We start from the raw sequence: 16,921 nt of genomic DNA, 5'->3' as shown, positions 1-16,921 counted from the left end.
GCTTTCCTGCCCCGCTCACTGCAGCACCCACCACTCTATCCGTCTTTTGGCACCACAGCATGTGCCCCACAAAGGAGGCAAAGCCTTTGTGCCCCTCCCATCCACAGCCAGGCCCTCGCGGCCTCCTCCCTGCAGGAAGGTTCTAGAGGGTCCATGGTTATGCTTCTCCTACGTCCTCCGGCTCCGCAGACCCAGGGCCCGAACCCCAATTGTGGCATGTACGAGCCACACCTGCTGGACAGGCTGTCCGCGCTGGGCTCCTGAGCACTCCTGAGCACATTAAGGACACAGCGCCAGTGATGATAAGTGCACACTGCCCTTCAGCCTGGACCAGGGGCAGGCCATGCCCACCCTGGGAGACCGAGACGCAGCAGGGCAAAGCGGAGCCCAAGGGCAAAACTGAGGGCACTGGCAGTGTGAATTTCAGAAACACACAAAACAATGTTTTAGTGTCCACGTGCCCCAACCTCCAGAGGTGCCGGGAGTCCGGCGCTTGCTGTGCCCGTCCCGGGGCATTCCAAGAAGCCCAGCCAAGCCCAACCTCAGGAAAACCGACGGCAGGTGACCAGGCAGGAGGTGCCGGCCCAGTTGCAGAGGTAAAACGGCAAGGAGACACGCTCTGTGCTTTCTGGGAAAAAAAAAAAAAAAAAGCTGCTTTCCAAAAAAAGTAAATAGAAACGCCACAAAAACCTGCTCACTCTGCGAAGGGCTTGTTTGGGTAACACTTCCCATCCTGGGTCATCGGGGAGGACTCCTAGGACACAACAGTGAGTCCCCAACAAAGGTTGCCATGGAAACAGCTCACCTCCATCCAGAAAACCATGACCTCACCCAGGACAGGACGGAGAATCCTTGTGCAAACAAGCCAGCTGTAACTCAGTGGCAGGAAATGCTACGGGGCTGGCTAACTTTAACTTTCTCCAGGAATGTGCGCCCCAGAGAAGCTCCCGGACCCAGCCCACTCCCACATTCCTTTGCAAGGGAGCAGCCATCTCCAAGGAGGTGGCCCCTGGGCTCTCGGTCTCATGCTGACTCATGGCTGGATGGGCTCCAAAGTGACGAGGGGCTGCCGGCACCACTGTGTCAGGAAAGCAGTTCCAGGCTGTAGCGGGCACCACAGCGGCCACGGGGCAGGCTCCACTCGGGGAAGTGCCAGGCAGGCCTCCACCACAAACAGGAGCCGTGTCCACAGCCCTGGGATGAGACGGGGGCTCCCAAGTCCAGAGCTGGGATGGCCTCAGAGATGGAATCCCACAAGCCACGCCTTGGGAAGGAAGGACTCGGCACATGCCACATCCGACGGGAGAACCTTCTGGGAAGCAGAGGTCACGATATAAAGAAAGGGCTAGGTTCCAGAAAACCCCAAGAACTCCGACAGGTCAGCAAGAAAGATACGGCAGAGCCACGAGGAAGATCTTCAGGCCGCACGGGACACAGAGCATCATCTAGCTCCTGTCCCACAACTGAAGCAGAAAAGGGTTGACCCTGAACCCTGCAGGGGGATGTGAAGCCAGAGCTGGAGCCACAGCCCAGGACTGTGAGCCGCCGGTGGTCCCTGAGAGCCACACTATGGCTGAGCAAGACCTGGAGCCATGGCCCAGGACCGTGGTCCCCAAGAGCCATGCTGTGAGTGAGCCAGGGCATGGACGTGCACGGGAAAGCCAAGGGGAGGCCAAGGCGGACCAACCATGGCCACACAAGGGGTCTCTGAGAGGTTTGTGGGAAATGGAATGAAAAGTTGGTTTGGGTGCAAACACAAAATTGGGGCGTGTGCATTGTGTTTTGTTGCACCACGCAGGCTGCATGAGCTTTCAGAAGCCCTTCACACACAGGCGCAGTCAAGGCACGTCTGGGACACAGTCAGGCAACCTAGGCAGGCTTCGGAGAACACGTTGGCTACTCAGTGTGGTGTCACACCTGACCACACGGTTTCTGAGGGGTGGCTGAGCTGGGCAAGAAGAGGCTTCTTATTCAGGGTTCCTCAGGGCAGCCGTCAAGCTCTGGGACATATCATGCAAGCTCTTCTGGCCACTATAGGAGACCCTGTCCCTCCCTACTGTGCCATACTCAGGCCTTGAGCTCTACCTGCAGAACGAGGCAGGTCCTTAGGGAGGACTGGCCAGCTCCTGGGGACAGACCCTACTCAGGGCTCCCTGACTGCCTGCCCACTCGGTCATGTCACCCTCCGAGACCACGAAGCACCCGCATGTCCAGGGGGTGACAGAAGGTGGCGATGGTTGACTGGGGGCAGCTGGGAGCTGCCCAAACCACATCCTGCTTGGACACAGCACTAGCTGCTTCTTGCCAATGTCACTGAACAAAGCGACTTTCTCACCAGGCGCCAGGGCAGGAGCCCAGCTGGCGGAGGGCTCCCGGCCCCGCTCAGTGACCAGGAAGTGCTCAGTGCCTGACCAGCTTGAGCCGGGGCTGTGTGGGGCACAGTGCCAGGGTCTGTGCCCAGCCGTCTTACCTGCCCTGTGCATATCTGGCACAACCACAGTCAGGATGAATGAATGAACAAATGAACAAATGAACAAAGGACTTCTCTAGCCAAGATGAGGAAATGAAAACTAGAATACAGGTCCTCTGTGTGAGGTATAATCTGTGCAGGCAGCCGCCATGCCAACCCAGGGGACAATGTGGTCACCACTCCTCTCTGCAATATTACAGGCCCGTCAGCCTGACAGACCACAGGAGACTAAGACGCTCTCCTGGGGCCCCATGCCTTGCACATCCACGGAGAAGCTCCTGCCCCCACAATCCCCACCGGCCCCTCTGGCCGAGCTGAGGGAGGGACTGGGCACCATCCTCCCCGACACTCATGGAGCTGGCATGAGGAATCTTCCCACAAGAGGATGGCAATGCCCACAGGCTTCTCGGGATTTGCCAGTCTCAAGCAGGGATGCAGCGTTGCCTGTCCCAGCCTGGGAGGTGAGAAGCGGAGTGCCAACAGCAGACCCGGGAGGTCTGGGGCCTCCGACAGGGTGGTGACACATCGCTGCATAGAGGCTCCCCACCAGCACCGCCTCAACCCCCAGTTCTGATGGAGCCAGGGAGCCCCCACAGCACCTGGATTTGGTCAGATGCCCTGAGGGCTCCTGCACAGCCGTAAAGGTGCCCCTGTGCCCACCTTCATCCCGGATTAGCGTGAAGTCAGTGTCTATCTGGGCAGGCTGCTACAGAGGCTGCACCCACGGGGCCTACGGGTGCCACCTGAGCACCCTGAGTCACTGCTGACTGGGTGTCAGACCCAGGTTTGCACCCAGAACAGCTGCCCCTGCGCATGTCTCCTCCTCCTTGGGACGGGCCTGACCATCCTGAGGGCTGCCCAGGCATTCCATAAGAAGATCCCTAGTTTGGGCACAACCTGGCATCACCTGTCCCCTGGAGGAAGATCCCAGGCACAGGGCCCCTCTCTCCACATCACACAGTCACTGTCCACAGGTGCTGACCTTGGTGCCTGCACCTGTCCAGGTTCCTCGCTCCTTCTCTGCCCCAGCACCCTCAGGCTCAGCCAGCCAAAAGGAGGAACAAACTCAAAGCACAGGGCCCTGGCTGCACTGCGGGCAACCAGGCGTGACGAGTGCGTGAGATGACGCCAGCAGAAGTGCGAGAGACCGTCCACCCCAGACACCTGCTCCATCACCCACGAAGGCTCTGTGGGCTACTCACAACTATTACAACACGGGTTACGACAGGAGCCTGGCCTGTATGTAAGTAAAGGTGATTCCGGGAAGGGCCCTCCTCACGCTGCCCTACTTGCGCCCTCTGGGCACACCCTGCCGGATGCCCACAGGCATGGACAGTCTCTCCAGAGAAGGACAGCATACCTGATGGTGATCCCAGGGGGTGCAGGTGTCCCTGGTAGGGTTGATGGCAAGAAAGCTGGGGTCCCTCCCTAGAGGGTGACAGCCCCATACAATGTCCTGGGATGTACAACTCCATGGTGTCATCACTCACTTTCCAAGCAGCTGCTTCCCTGGACAGGAGGGGCGCAAACAAGTGGAGGTGCAGCAGGGAAGCCACGGGAGGGTAAGACTGGACGCTCTGGGTCAAATGGCTTCTCTTTAGATTTTTACCCTGAAAGTGTGGGCAGACTGCTGGGGTCCCCGTCTCCCCACATGGTAAGTAAGGGACCCAGAAGGTCTGCTCACTGGGCAGGAGCTAGGACTGCCTGCGGGTCTCCCGGCCAGGGGCAGACACAGATGTGGCAGCATGGGGCCTCTGGGTGCAGCCGGATTCCTGACCAAACGCCCCCTGGACCGGACCTCTGCTGCTCCAAGAGGCAGATGAGCCATGGCTCTGGGCAGAACTCCACGCACCTGCCACTGCTCAAAGGCGGAAAACCAGCTTCGTCACGGGATAATGTCTCAGCCTGCGGTACATGCGCTGTCTTGCCCCGCAGCGTTGCACAGCCAACCGAGCTCCCACCCAGGAACATTCGGTACTTACACCAAGCCCCCATCCAGGAATGTTCAGTCCTCACATCAAGTCCCATTCCCAATCCTCCTCTCCAGTTCCTGAAACTTCATTGAGAGACAGCTGCTGGACGGCTCCCGGACGCAGGACTGTGGCCTGTGCCAGGCGGGCGTCATGCCGCCCCAATCAGCATGTCTTATTAAGATCCCTGGCACAAATCGCCCTGCCCTCCGGCACCACGGGAGAAGCTGGGCCAGCAGTCATGGACTTTACACTCCCTGTCCCCAACAGTCGAGATTCAGGATAGACTTGTTGAGAGGCTGGGGGCTGCCGCCCACGAAGCACTTCATCCCAGCCATGTCACCCAACAGTGTCAGAGGGCAGCGAAATGGCTCCAGTTCATGATCTTCAGAGATCTCTGAATGTCTGAATGACAGCTTTGCTAAGTGCTGAACTGCACCACTCCCCTCCACCCCAAAATGACCCACCAGACCTGCAGAAGCGCCTACGAGAGGCAGTGTTTGCCGTCTGTTACTGCAGAGCAGGCCCCACCACGTGGGACTCGCCCAGCAAGCGGCCAGGACACAGCTGCCGGCCCCCGACGCTGAGCCGGTCTAGCTTCCTTAAAGAGGCTGCCGAGATTCCAGCCTTGGAGCGGAGATTGGAGGGGAGCTGCTAAAGCTGGAGTGCGCAGGGCAAGTGAGTGCATACGGCACCTCGCCACAGGAGAGCAGCCTGGCTGCCAAGCCCCACCTCCTGCCTTTGGCTACAGGGCTGGATGCCTGCAAGCACCCCCTATGTGCCATTCCAAGGGGCTGCTGCCACTAGGCTGCAAACCTGGCCCTACAATAGGACAGGTCCCCTGGGGCCTGCTCTGCCTGAAGTGCCGGCATCCCTTACGGGTACTAGATCAAGTCCACTTCTGATCCAGCTCCTTGCTAATGTGCTTGGGAGGACGGACAGCTAAGGATGGCCCAAAGCCTTGGGACCCTGCACCACATGGGAGATCGGAAGAAGCTCCTGGCTCCTGGCTTTGGATCAGTTCAGCTCCAGCTGTTGTGGCCACTTGGAAAGTGAATCAGCAGACGGAAGATCTTTCTCTCTGTCAATCTGCCTTTCCAATAAAAATAAATAAATCTTAAAAAAGAAAAAAAAAACCAGAACAACAAGAAGGAGAAACGGTGCTCTATGATTTAGCTCAGAAAGGCTCCAATTTCTTGGGCCTCCTTTGCTGCGTCCTCCACGATCCGCAGCCTCCAGGCCCTGGCAGCCCGGGATGTTTGGGTTTCAGCTGTATGCCACTCGGCACATCAGGCTTCCTAACTCCAGGGACTGAGCTGTCCTTAGGGGGTGACACAGGGAGGAGGCCCTGTTCCCACTTGTCACCAGGTCTATGCGGTCTGTTCTGAAATTAACTGCGGGCACACCAGGAAGGCGAGGGAATGCTGAACAACTACGTAAAAAAACAACTCAATTTGAGTTTTAGCTTGTAGCTAAGTGGTTTTTGCACCTGCACCAAAAGGCTTTTAAGGAAAAGCTAAGTAAGTAAATGATGCTTTAAGAGGGGAGGCCAGGACTGGCATTGTGGCACAGCCAGTTAAGCCACTGCTACCGATGCTGGCATCCCACATGAGCACAGGCAGCCCGCTCCACTTCCAGTTCAGCCCCCCACTAGCGGCCTGGGAAAGCAGCAGAGGACGGTCCATGTCTTTGGGATTCTGCAGCTCCTGGCTCCTGCCGCAGTTCAGCAGATGGCCTGCGCCGTCTGTCTCTACCCACTCAGAACTCTTACAAAAATGATTCAGGTGGGGCAGGTGGCACAGGCACAGCCCTGGCAGCCTATACTGGTGCTGGCTGATGCCCCGGCTGCTGGCCTTCTGATCCAGCTCCCTGCTAATGCTCCTGGGAGAGCAGCGGAGGATGCTAAAGACTCTTGGGCCACTGCACCCATGTAGGAGACCCAGAAGAAGCTCCTGGCTTTGTACTGGCACAGCCCTGGCCTTAGCAGCCATTTGGGGAGTGAACCAGCAGGTGGAAGATATCTCTCCCCATCCTCCTTGTCTGTAACTCTGCCTCTCAAACAGATAAATAAAAAAATTTTTAAACAAATACAAGGGAAAGGCTGAAAACATGACTAATTCGTCTGTTCCTGTCAGTCCTGGAGAAACCTGGGTCTGGCGTCACTGCAGCTCGGGCAGCCCCACAGGGAGGCAAGCTGGCGCTGGATCCATAGCCAACAAACAAGACCAGGACAAGACCCAGACCTCCAGGACACAGACGGGGGCCCCAGCGGCAGCCGGGGATCACACACCCCACTCACAAGGGGCTGAAGGACGCCACTCAGGAAAGCCACGCCGGCCAGAAGTGACTCACTTCTCCTTGTCCCCTGTGGCATCAGGAGTTGGTGCAAACACAGAGTCTCCCACCTCCTCGTGAGATGGACCAAGCCCACCCCAGGTTCCCAAGAACCACCTACCAGGTCCCGAAATAACACACTCAGGACACCAGTTGCTCTGGGCAGAGTCCCTGGGCATCGCATGGCAGAGACCTGAGCAAGACTTTCCACCCTCGTGGCTGCCCGTGATGAAGGGGAACCTGGGAGGGTCTGAGACAGGCCCTGGTCAGACCAGGATGCCCTCGGGGCCAGCAGCAGCACCTGCTCTGGGTTGTGACACACAGGCAGGTGGGGAGTGCCTGGCCGCTACAGGGGCGTGGCCTGGGTCGCCTTCTGCCAGAGGCTGGGGAGGAGTGTCCCAGTGCCCAGGGGCAGGAGGGAGGCCAAGGGCAGGAGGGCCCGATGGCCAGCAAGCACAGGCTTCCTGTCCCAAAGCTCCAGCTCCTGACAAGAAGCCCCCAACCCCAGCAATGGCAGGTGGGGAAATGGTCCCAAGGAGTCACAGAAAAGGGCAAAGGTCACGCTGGACTGCAGCAAGCACACACTGATGTCTGCTGGTGAATCCACCAACGGCCAGGTGGACAGACACAGGTCGGGGCCACGGAGCCCCAGAGCCATGGGCGGCTGGAACATTCTTGGCTGCCGAGCCCCACACGGCACGCGCCTCTGACATCACAGGGCTCTCCCCAGACGCCAACACAGACGCAACACGAGGACATCAGAGCCACGGTCACTCCAGGCTGTGGATATCCAACTGCGCAGGTCTCGCACGTGACACAGGACACTGAGCAGAAACGGCAGAGTGAACCCTACAACATCGAGACTTGGTGATGCCCTGTCCCCCGGGAGGCAGGTGATGCCCTGAGGGAGGCTGGACATTCTTTGCTCTGTGAAAGGTCCTGAAGAGCCATCTGGGCGGACCAGAGCCGTGGGAGGTAACCAGGCCTCCTGGTGTCCCAGGATGAGTGCTCAGGGCAAGGCGGAGAGAGACAAGGTGTCCCCAAAGAGGACAGCAAGGACAGGGCGGGCACCTAGCAGAAAACACAGCCGGAGAGCCAGACCTAAGCAAAATGACCCAGGGACCCTACAGAAAACATGGCCTCTGGGCGTGTGCCCCCCAGGGCCCCCGAGAGCGCAGAACCCTCTCCTGCAGGCCCCTACTCAGGGACTTTGCAGCCCTGATCTCTGTGGAATGAATATATGTAAGCTTTGACTCTGGCAGGAATTCAACTTACAGCTTAGCTCCAAAAATGACTTTTTCATCAACAAAAGTCATTAAAAACAAATAAAAGGGCCCAGTGAGCTAGCCTAGTGGCTAAAGTCCTCTCCTTGAATGCGCTGGAATCCCATATGGGCACTGGTTCTAATTCCAGCAGTCCCGCTTCCCATCCAGCTCCCTGCTTGTGGCCTGGGAAAGCAGTCGAGGATGGCCCAAAGCCTTGGGACCCTGCACCCACGTGGGAGACCTGGAGGAGGTTCCAGGCTCCTGGCTTCAGTTTGGCTCAGCTCTGGCCGTTGGGGCCGCTTGCGGAGTCAATCAACAGACTGAAGATCTTCCTCTCTGTATGCCTGACTTTGCAACTAAAAAACAAAAAAAAAAAACCAAAAAAACCAAAAAACTACACAGTGGGCTCTTTATCAGCAGATGACTGCACAAAAGCTCACTCCAGGACACGAGGAACAGGGGCCACCTTGGCAGGTCCCAGGAGCTTGGGGCAGGCGTGGCCAGGTCACCTCCCCAGTCCATTCCAAGTGACACACACTCAGCAGGCCTTTGGGCACCCTTGGGTAACAGCTGCCCACCGCCCGCATCCCTCCCAGGTGCTGCCACCTTGTGGGCACTAAACCATCCTCACCAGCTCTACCAACCACAAACCCCCACCAGCCACCCACCGACCCCTGGCGTGCCCCCCACCGGCCACCCACCAACCCCTGGCTTGCCCCCTCCCATTGAGTGGCGCTTCTCTGGGGAATCTGAACTGACCCCAGCACAACCTTGTGAACTCTGATTTCCACCCTCTCCTGCGTGCCCAATCACCAGGGGCAACATGGCCTCCAGGCATCCCACGCCCTCTGCCTGGCCTGCAGGGGTGCCAGGGTGAGTGAAGGAAGACACGAACCCATGGAAACAAGGGCTGCCACGAGATACGGAGGGTCAGGACCTCCTGCAAGGAGCAGCCAGCGCCCTGCCTTCCCCGGCCCCCAGAGGGCCCCTTGTGTGGTCCAGGGGCGGAAGACTCAAGGCACCACGAGGCCCAAGAGCGCCCAGACACAGGCCAAGAGGCAGTCTGCCCATCAATTAGTTTAGCTCTCAGGCCAGAAGGAGGAAGGTCAGTAACACCAGACCTCAACCAGAAATCTCACTCTGGGCTGTGCCTTCCCAGCAGGAGGCAGGCAGAGCTCTGCCCTCTTTGTGAACCCAGGAGTCCCAAATGTGAACCGTGCCATCGCTGGGGCGGGGCCAAACCGCTGGGCATTTAGCCATGGCTGGTCACATGCCACAGCCACAAACCCGACACCCGACAGCACTGGCAAGTAAGGCCAGCTCAAGTCTGTCTCCTGACTCTGACCCTAACTGCAGCTCAAGTCTGTGGTGCCGGTGAGAACTTCATGGCAGCTGCTTGCTCACCGGGACGCACTTGAACCCGAGCCTGGCCACGCTCACCCAAATCCCTAGAGAGAAGACGCACACCTGAAACCATGGCAACAACAATTCGAGACAAAAAGTTGTTCTTCAAAAGCAAAGGCCAGAGGCCCAGCACTGTGCTGCAGCAAGCCAGGCCTCCCCTTGCAATGCCGGCATCCCATCCCGGCATCGCCGCTGGCTCAGGTCCTGGCCGCTTCACGTCCCATCCTAATGCCGCTGGGAAAAGCGGCGGAAGATGATCCAAGTGCTTGGGCCCCTGAATCCACGTGGGAGACCAGGATGCAGATCCAGGCTCCTGGCTCCGGCCTGGCCCTGGTTGGTGCAGTCATTTGCAGGGGGTGAACCATTCCAGGAAAGACCTCCCTATCAATTCTGCCTTTCACATAAACAAATCAATCTTAAACAAACAAAAGGCAAAGGGCTCACTCAGCCAACAGACGCAGAGAAACAACCCTGTGCCAGGGCACGTGCGGTCCCCAGCTCTCCACATTGCTCCCTCCCAGGGTCAGGGCTGCCCACCTCTCAGAACCCCCACGACAAGGCAGGCAGGTGGTGAAGGGCCTTAACAGGCCTCCTGTGCTTGCTGCTGGACCTTGCAGGGTTCCAGCCAGTGCCACCGGGGTCTCCGTTACACCCCTCCCACGTGCGCCCATCACGTCCCTAAGCCAGGGACGGACAAAGTGAGCAGGCACACTCTCAGGGTTGGGTGGGGTCAGACTGAGCTCCAGAAAACAGCAAGTCCCAACTCGCCATTCCTAAAACCTTCCCACCTACTCAACACTTAAGAGCAAACTGGAGGGCCGGCCTCGTGCCACAACATGTTAACAGCTTGTGATGCTGCCAGCCCATCTTGGGGTGCCAATTTGAGCCTCAGCTGCTCAGCCTCTGGTCCAGCTCCCTGGAAGATGGCCCAAGTACCGAGGCCCCTGCTACTCATGCGGGAGAGACCCGGATGAAGTTCTGGCTCTTGGCTGTGAAGTCAGTTGGGAAGTGAACAGGCAGACAGATGCAATAAGCCAGTGCTCACATACGGGACCACCCTAAGCCACACAGAAGTCCACGCTGTGACAGGTAGGAGACCCCCAACCCACGCCGGTGGACATGCTGCAGGCAAATCTACACTAAGCCAAGCACGGGGGGATTCCCCTGGCCTCTGCATTTAAACCTCCCCCTCTGGGAAGCAAGAGCCTTCAAGACTGACTGCAGGTCACAGCAGGCGGCAAAGGAAGGCTAAGAGTCACACACAGACAGGTGTGTGGACCGACAAGCCCCCATTCTCCGTGCAGTCCCCTATACCACCCAACATGAAACAGGGCCCCCATGGGCCACCGGAGACGTCCCTGGAGGAGTGGCCAGCTCGTAACCCACGCTGCAAGGACATTTCCGTCACTGTTCCCCAGCGCTGGCCGTGCCCACCTCCCCTGAATCACACCAGCTCCATGCATTGCACAAGAGTCCAGCATGCATGGGACCAGATCTGAATGCATGTAAACAGACATTGCTAGGGGGTTTGTTCACCTGCCAGTTTCCCAGAGCTGTCAGCAAAGCAGCCGCTTTTACAAACAGTGTCAGTAGGAAGTCGGCCTGCCCGGACTCAGTACATCGGGGACGGCCACCGCAGGCACATGTGTGCACACAGGCAGGAGCAACAGCAGTCAGGTGTCGGCACTTTTCAAGAGAATACTGGTGTTGTGGCAACGGGGGCAGAGGAAGCTGCCGGCCTCCACTCTCGCTCAGCGACCTTCCTCACTCCAGGGATACGAGAGGATCCCCGAGGCGTGCAGCATGGGAGGACACAGAGCTTGGCAGGGAGAAGAGGGGGCTGTGGGAAGTGCAGGACAGAGGCGGACTCTCCGTGCAGCGCTGGCCTTGGCCAGGCCCCATCCTCTTCGGGATCCTGGGACCAGCCCCGAACCCCTGCAGGAGCAGCAGAGGAACAACCTGCCCAGGTTTTTAGGGACGACATCCTTTGGACACAACCTGCCTCTCCTTGGCTGGCTGAGCTCAGGGGTGACCCACAGAGGTCATGTGACCACATGCCACGTGAGCCTTCCACACCTGTGGCCCTGACTCCAGGAAGCGAGCCCAGGCCTGCCCGCTATCCACGGTCCTGCCGAAGCGGCAGGCTCACCTGCAGCGTCGGCCCCATGCTAGCTTCCTTGAAGTCAACACCCCAGGGTGTCACTTGTCCCTTCCCAGCCCCAGACACGCCAACCGAGGCTGGTTCTTATCCACGTCACACCCCCCTCCTCCCACACGCTGCTGCCCGCACAGCAGAGCTTTTCCCATCTGAAAATGTTTCCTACTTAGGACGAGACAATGTCCTCAGCTCCCACGGTGACCACTCAGTGCGGCCCTCTACCAAGGCTGGGCGCTGGCCCTCGCGTTTCCCTTCGCCCCAGGGTGCTCCAGGGAGGACTCTCTGTACCCTCACCCTCTGCTCTTGGATCTGAGACCAGCTCACCACACCCCGCTGAGGCTGCAGCCTGCCAACATCCCCTAGGAAAGCGAGACTGACAGCTGATAGAGGGTCGTGGGGAGCCTCCACTGGCTTCTCCCAGAGCCCTCTGCGTGCTCTCCCGCTGCGCCTGAGACACAGGGTCAGCCATGTCCAGCCCCTCACCGCCTCATCAGCTTCCCCCCAATGTGCAGTGAGCGGCCCTTCTGCTCTGCCCAGCTTGGGTTCACCCTAGAACCCCAGAAAGTGCTCGTGCTAGGAACCAGAGATGCCAGGGTCAAACCCACAGAGTCTGGTTCCACAGGTGGAGGGCTTGGGGGACACCCTGGAGAGCTTTGGTTTAAAGCTCCCAGACAAGGCCAATGTGCAGCCCGCATCTACACCTGCTCTCTGCGGCACTACAAGCACCACAAGACAGGTGCAAACGGAGGGCGGCGACCACCCCTCCACAGCCCAGAGAGGACTGGCAGCCTGGGCTGGGAACAGGGAAGGGAAAGGCGAAACGTGGGGAGATGTTGAATATTTAGTGACGCTGCCAGTCTCAACGGGGATCTCTCAATCAGTGCTGGTGGGAGCCAGGCTCTTTGTACCCGCCCACACAGTAGCAGGGTGCTTGGCACAGCCCTGGTACAGAAACCTCCTCACAGGCTGCCAGGCTGCACCAGGTCTCCACCACGCAGAGGAGGGGGACAGCCACTTCCTTAGGGATGGGCACCTGGGGGTAAGGAAGGAGACTTAGGAAGAATTCTGAATCACTCCATCCTTACAAACAAAGGATTCCTTCCCATCCCAGTGGGGCAGATAGGCCTAATCTCATTAGTGTGTCACTGGGGAAGGAAGGTGGGACTCTTGCAGTCACTCAGCAGCCTGTCAGTCAGAGCTCTCCAGGGACCTCATCCACCCAGAACAACCTCTCCATGGAGGACAGACTTCACTCCAAACCCGGAGCCAGCCATCCCAGCCTCCTCAAGCAGCCCGGCAGTGCCCTGCAGCCAGGCGAGGCAGCCAGGAGGCTGGTGGGCACCCAGGGGTTTCTCACCCTGCTATTCACACGCTCCCAGGTGCAGACCTCAGGGCTCTGCACCCTTCCTCCAGACACAAGTTCAAATCTCGGCACTGGCATACAAGCAAGCAGAGTTGGAGGCAGCACAAAACTCACCGAGCGATGCCTCGTCAAGCCTTTCCCCCAATCCCGAGTGGAGCGCTGCCCAGGCCCCAGCAGGCTGCCCTCCTGGCTGTGGGACTTCCTCCCTTTTGTATCACGCCCCCCTCGCTTTCTCCTAAAGCTTCCGTGTGCCTTAACTCCAAAGGCTGATACCATAACTGCTCCCCTCAAGAGCTGATCCCCAAGGCCTTAGGTGCCGAGCTATGTGGCACCAGGTGCCCAGGGTCCCCAGGGAGGTGGCAGATGTGGGCCTTGGGCAATGCACATGTTTGAGGAGCTGGTCAGGGGGTCAGAGCCCCAGCTTGGCCCCCTGGAGGCTGGAAGCAAACGGGACATGCCTGGGGCACCACTGCATGGTGGGAGCCGGTGGGCCAGCACACTGGGTGAGGTCCAGCCATCTGCAAGGTGATCGGACAGCAGCCTTGGGCCCATGTCCAGCCCTCAGAAGTAAACAGCCAACATCCAGGCCATCTCTAGTGTCAAACAGGCACCCCCTTGCTCACAACACAGCATCTTCTTGGTCACAGCACAGTGGGCCCTCTAAGAGGAAGCCACCCGGCTCTGCCCAGAGCCCTAGAGATACGTGAGGTGAGGTGGGAGGAGAGCTGGGCAGCCCCTCCCCAGGGAGAGGGAAAGCCCTGGAGCTCAAAACTCAGCAGCTCAAACAGCATCCTCATTCCCCACCCTGGGTATCCTTATCACGATGGAGCAGAAAGCCAGCAGCGAAGGGGGCTGGGCTCCAGGCTTGGGCTCAGCCCACAGCCAAGACCCCAGCAAGAGCCCCCTCAGCCCTCCTTCCACCAAGAAACTAAACAGCTCAGACAAGGTGCCACCTGCTTTCCAGATCCTTCCGGACCCCACTGTGCTAGCCCTTATCCAAGCCAAAGGCTGGTGGAAAGCCCAAACAAGACTGACCAGCCTGGTCAAGCCCAGCAGAGAGGCAGTGAGGGAGACATCCACCCTGCCCTGCGCTGGTCCCTAGCCGCTGTGCTGGAAGGACTTCGGCATGCGGGGCCCGAATTAGGAACGGGAAAGCACACACGTATGTACACACAAAAGCTCATGGAGGCGGCTTGGCGGCAGCCAGGCCTGGCCTGGGAGCCGGTCATTGTTCATTCAGCCGACAACTGCGCCACAAAGCAGGTGCCCGGGAAGCCAGGTCGCTCAGGCATCGGTGCCCTGAGCCAGCTGCTCCTGCTCCCACTTGGGGGACACACGGTCCAGTCCCCGATTTTATGGGGGTTCTACCCACATGCAGAAAGGTGGATATGGGGTCTGCAGAGGGCGCTGGCATGTCCCAAGCTCGCCCCTGAGGACTTGGCCCAGCAGGGTCCCCCCTCCGGGGCCGAGGGGGCAGGCTGGCCAGGAGGGAGGCAGCTTGTTTGACCAGCCCTGAAGCAGGCACGGGGTTGTCCTCCCAGGGGATCCACGCGCTCCACTAACCACCCATTAATTTTTACAGAGGCCTGGGAAGCAGATGGGGCATCGTTAGCTTCGTTTTTACAAGGCAAGCAACCAAAAACCACAAGGCAGGCCCCCAGGTCCCGCCTTCCCACTCGCTTCACCCCCATTCGCCCAGCAGACCTGGGAGACCCCAGCTTCTGGGGGTGGGAGACATCCCCCCACTTGGAGTGGGTGGGGGGGGACAGACAGGCACGCAGGGATGACCCTGGAGACCCAGAAAGCTTCAGTTGTAACTTCATTATATGACCCCCAAGTGGGTGCACAGTGCCAGGCCGGGAGGGGCCCTGGGATCCGGGCTAGTTTCTGTTCTGCCACTTCTCCGCGTTTTCCGCTCCCAGCACCAACAGCTTGTGCACAATCCGAACTACTAAAGTTTGGCAAAGTTGCTCCAGATGACCGATAAGGCATACTGCACCATGCGCCGTACCAGCGTGCAGGAGAACAACACAAAACACCACGCTCCGAGCCCCCTCTCGGTCTGGTCTCTCGGACCCGCGAGGCTCCACGGGCCCTCAGCACAGCCGGTTCCCACCGCTCGTCCCGCGCCGGCCGCCACCCAGGCTGCACGCACCGCCCGCCCCGGCGAGCAGCGCCGCCCCGAAGGCCGGGACCCTCCGAAGCGCGCCTCCAGCCCAGAGGGTCTCCGACTGCCGAGCCAGAACCCGAGTTTTTCTTCCCAAGAAGTTCAAACCTGCGGGATGGCCAAGAAGTTCAGCCGGGGAGTGCGCGCCCTGCCCTCCTGCCGGGAGAGCGCCAGAGGGGTGGGGTGAGGGGGCACCCGACCCCTCCGCGCTCTCCCTCGGGCGCCCAGCGCGCCCCCAGCCGCGCCCCTGGGACGTGCCCGGTAGCCCGAGGGCCGCCGCCGTGCAGGAGCCGCCCGCCAGGCAGCAGCCAGGGCCACAGCAAGGGGCCCCCAAGCTGCCCGCGCCAGCCGCGCCCCGGTCCTCAAACGGAGCCGCCAGCCCAGGCAGCAGCGAGGGAGTGGTGGGCGCGCAGCCCTCGCTGCGAGGCCCGACTCCCAGGGCCCCGCTCCCGGTGCGCCCTGAGGCCGCCCGCCTGCCTACCTGGCTCGCATGGCGGCCCCGCGGGCTGCTCCGACTCGCCCGGCGGATCTCCCGGCCGGGGGCGCGCGCAGCTCCGGATTCCCCGCGCGGCGGCGGCGGCGGCGGCGAAGACTCGGGCGCGGGCCGGGCGCGCCGACACTGCCCGGAGCGCGCGGCCCCCGCCTCCGCCGCCCAGGGGTGGGTGGTCCCGCGCCGGGGGCGGGCCCGGGCCGGAGGGGCGGACCGCGCGGCCGGGGCGGGGCCTCGGGCCGGCGGAAGCGCGGGCTGGGGGCGGCGCCCGGGCTCCGTGCTGCGCGGGGTACCGCCGGCCAGGTCGGGAGGGCCCCCTCGCCGCGTGAGTCCCTCCCCGGAGAGTGGTGGGAGGCCGTGTGGTAGGGGCAGAAGTTGAGCGCGAACCCAAGGCGAGGCCTCCGCGCTGGGCTTGCCGACCGGGTGGAATGGGCTACGGAGCTTGGGGCGCTGCGGGATGGGCCATGTATGTGTCGAGCGCTCCGTGGCCTCTTGGCCAAGGGCGGCAGTGTTGCCGGCCGCTGTGGGATGAACACGTGGCGTCCCAGAGAGCCCCACAAAGGGGATGCTTAGGGGGTCCGCAGGTCTCCTGCCTGGGCAGCTCTCAGGGTGTGGTCGCCACGGCGGGAGATGGGTGGAAGCAAAGTTTACACTGAGCCCAGATCCACAGCCTGGCCTCTTGCCAGAGTGCCTGCTGCAGGAACGGGGAGGCCAGGGCGCGCAGAGGCCTTGGGGGCTGGAGTGGCCTCCACGCTTGGGGGGCTACCTTCAGGGTCTGCCCACAGCTGGTCACGAGCACTGGGGGGAGGTCTCCCTGCCACATCTGTTTTCTTGTTAACCCCCAGCAGGGGTGCGGGCCCTGGACCCCTGCAGGTCATTTGTTCTCACCCTGCTGAGGCAACTCACAAGGACAGGAAATGGAAATTCCCCCCTGGACCCATGATACGAATACGCACATGGCCCTTGGCACAATACAATGTTGCCCATCCTCCGGTCCGCAGGGCACAGTGGCACCACCTGTACGGCTCTCAGAGCGTGCTGTGTGTGGAGAACAACCGGGCGGTTGTCTGAAGGATGAGAGGTGGGTTCCATGCAGAAATCCTGCCGTTAGGAGGGGCGCCCATTGCCCCGGCCCTAGTGCACATGTGTCACCAGGGCCCTATGGGGTGTGTCCACGTGCGTCACCGTGGTCCCATATCTGAATTCAATTCCAGCTTCTTCAGACTCCCGAGCCCTTGCCACCCGCTGCGTCCTGCACGGTGTCCTGGCCCTCGGTGTGAGACCTGCGTGTAGATCGTGA

General features: G+C 60.4%; 1 protein-coding gene across 1 annotated transcript in view; it reads right to left on the bottom strand.

Annotated features, from left to right (window-relative positions):
- Positions 1–15,722, bottom strand: part of SH3BP4 (SH3 domain binding protein 4) — a 55,691-nt gene extending 39,969 nt beyond the window's left edge. The window contains exon 1 of the mRNA XM_058665160.1: positions 15,613–15,722. The gene's annotated coding sequence lies outside the window, so the exon portion shown is untranslated. The remainder of the gene's footprint in view (positions 1–15,612) is intronic.
- Positions 15,723–16,921: the final 1,199 nt, after the last annotated feature.

Source organism: Ochotona princeps, chromosome 5, assembly GCF_030435755.1.
Source record: "Ochotona princeps isolate mOchPri1 chromosome 5, mOchPri1.hap1, whole genome shotgun sequence".
Taxonomy (NCBI): domain Eukaryota; kingdom Metazoa; phylum Chordata; class Mammalia; order Lagomorpha; family Ochotonidae; genus Ochotona; species Ochotona princeps.
Note: the sequence above shows the minus strand (reverse complement) of the source record. Positions and strands in the feature narration are given on the sequence as shown.